The following is a 2,936-nucleotide window of genomic DNA, read 5'->3' on the forward strand; positions in this document are numbered from 1 at the left end:
TCTTTATTGTTGGCTCTATGTCATGTATATTTTAGGCAGATTCTTTTCAAATTTTGTGAAAAACACTGCTTGAATTTTATTGGATTGCATTAAATTAATAGAATGATTTTGAGAGACCCGAATTTATTAAATATTTTCATCTATAAGGATTGTAGAAAATTCACCATTTGTTTAATTCAGTAAATTTAAACAATATTGTCCATGAGCTTCATGCTTATTTTTTTTTTAACATCTTTATTGGAGTATAATTGCTTCACAATGGTGTGTTAGTTTCTGCTTTATAACAAAGTGAATCAGCTATATGTATACATATACATACATAATACATATCTCCCCATATCTTCTCCCTCTTGCAAAAAATATGGAATGCTTCACGAATTTGCATGTCATGCTTGCACAGGGGCCATACTAATCTTCTCTGTATCGTTCCAATTTTAGTATATGTGCTGCCGAAGTGAGCATTTTATGCTTATTTTTGGTTGGACTTAGTATTTGGCAACTTTTTTTTCATTATAAATGAGATTTTTTTTAGTAGACTTTTTTTTTGAACTTTATAGATTTAGAGAAAAATTGAGATTTCATTGAGTACAGCATACCCAATTTCCAATATTATTAACATCTTACATTAGTATGGTCAATTTGTTTGCATCAATAAATCAATATTGATACATTTTTATTAAATAAGTCTGTATTCTCTTCAGATTCCTTACATCTTACCTAATAATTTTCTGTTCCAGGATTCCATCTGGACACCGCATTCCATTTAGTTGTCATGGCTCCTTAAGCACCTCTTGGCTGTAACAGTTTCTCAGAATTTCTATGTTTTTCATGACCTTGACAGTTTTGAGTACTGAACAGGCAGTTTGTACAATGTTCCTCAATTTGGGTTTATTGCATATTTTTGTCATGGTTAGGCTAAGGTTATAGGTTTTTAGTGAGAATACCGTAGAGGTGAAACACACTTCTTATAGTGTAACAGGTTACATATTGTCAAGATTACTTATCACTGATGATGTTTACTTTGGTCAGATGGCAAAGACTGTATTTTCCAGGTTTTTCTAAAATAAATTTCCTTGTCTCTTTCTTTTTCCATACTTCACTCTTTTGAACTAATCATTAAGCACCAATTCTCCATTGTATACATACACCACATTTTGTTTATCCATTCATCAATCTATGAACATTTGTTCTGTTACCACTTTTGGACTATTATGAATAATGGCTGCTATGTACATTGGTACACAAATTTGTTTTTATTTCTCTTGAGTATATACCTAGGAGTGCAAAGACTTCTTTATACATTTTCTGTATGTTTGAATTTTGAGGAACTGGCAGTCACTTTTTCCAAAGTGGCTGCATCATTTTACATTCCTATGAGAAGTCTATGAGTTTTCCAATTTCTTCATATCCTTGCCAACTTTTGTATTATTTGTCTTTTTGATTTTATCAATCCCAGTGGATGTGAAGTGGTATCTCATAGTGGTTTTCATTTGCAAGTACCTAATAATTAATGCTGTTGAGCATTTTGTGTGCTTATTAGCCATTTGTATATCTTCTTTGGAGAAATATCCACTCAGATCCTTCATCTATTTTTAATTTGGATTATCTGTCTTCTTATTATTGACTTGGAAGAATCATTTATATTATAAATACAAGTTTCTTATGAGTTATTTATAAATATATTCTCCATTTTTCCAGGTTTCTTTTTACTTTGTTGATGGTATTCTTTGAAGCAGAAAAAAATTTAATTTTGATGAAGTCCAATTTGTCTGCTTTTTGTTTTGTCCCTTTTGCTTTTAATGTTAGCCAAGAAGACTTTGCCCAACCCACAAACTTGAAAATTAACTACTATATTTTCTTCTAAGACTTTTATAGTTTTAGCTTTTATAGTTTTAGCTTAGATCTATGATTCATTTTTAGCTCATTTTTTGTATGTCAAGAGGAAGGGTCCAACTTTATTTATTTGTATGTGAATAACCAATTGTCCCAGCACTGTTTGTTGAAAAGACCATTCTTTCTGATTGAATTGTCTTGGGACTCTTGTCAAAATTCAACTGACCATTAATATGAGTTTATTTCTGAACTCCCAGTTCTATTTGATCAATTTATCTATCTATCTATCTATCTATCTATCATCATCTATTTTTCTATCTATCTCTCCTTATCCCATTACCACACATTCTTGATTACTGTAGCTTTATTTTAAGTTTTCAAATTTAGAATTGTGAATACTTCAACTTCGTTCTTTTTCAGTATCCTTTATCTTTTTAAAGATTGTTTTGCATTTCTCTATGAATTTTAGATCAGCTTGGCAATTTCTGCAAAAAAAGCTTGCTAAGATTTTGATAGAAATTGAATTAACTTTATAGATCAGTTTGTGGCATATTGCTATCTTAATAATATTAAGTTTTGTAATCCATGGACCTGAGTTTTCTTTCCATTTATTTAAGTCTTCTGTAAGTTCTTTCAGCAATGCCTTAAAGTTTTCAGGTTATAACCTTTACATTTGTGTTAAATTTATTCCTAAGTATTTTATTTTTTGATGCCACTGTAACTTGAATTGTTTTGTGATTTCATTTTTTGATTGTTCATTGATAATGTATAGAAATGCAATAGATTTTTGTATATTGATATTGTATCCTGCATCCCTAATGAACTTGTTTATCAGTTTAAAAAATTTTTATGTGTGTCCTTCAGTTTATACATAAGATTATGTCACCTGTAAATAAAGATAGTTGTATTTAACTCCATTCTAGAAAGGCATTATTACTTCCACTATAAAGTAGTGAAAAATGAGAATTACAGGACTCATATGGGTACTAACAAGTGACAGAACTGAATTTGGATGCATCTATTTGAGATCAGAGTCGTCCTTTTTTTTTTTATAAATTTATTTATTTTTGGCTGCGTGGGGTCTTTGTTGCTGCATGTGGGCT

The 2,936-nt window shown here is 30.1% G+C and overlaps 1 non-coding gene across 1 annotated transcript; it reads right to left on the reverse strand.

Annotated features, from left to right (window-relative positions):
* Positions 1-355: 355 nt before the first annotated feature.
* Positions 356-462, reverse strand: LOC132352136 (U6 spliceosomal RNA). Its single transcript, XR_009498603.1, has one exon. It is a non-coding gene; the product is annotated as a U6 spliceosomal RNA (small nuclear RNA).
* Positions 463-2,936: the final 2,474 nt, after the last annotated feature.

This window comes from Balaenoptera ricei, chromosome 17, assembly GCF_028023285.1.
Source record: "Balaenoptera ricei isolate mBalRic1 chromosome 17, mBalRic1.hap2, whole genome shotgun sequence".
In the NCBI taxonomy this organism is placed as follows: Eukaryota; Metazoa; Chordata; class Mammalia; order Artiodactyla; family Balaenopteridae; genus Balaenoptera; species Balaenoptera ricei.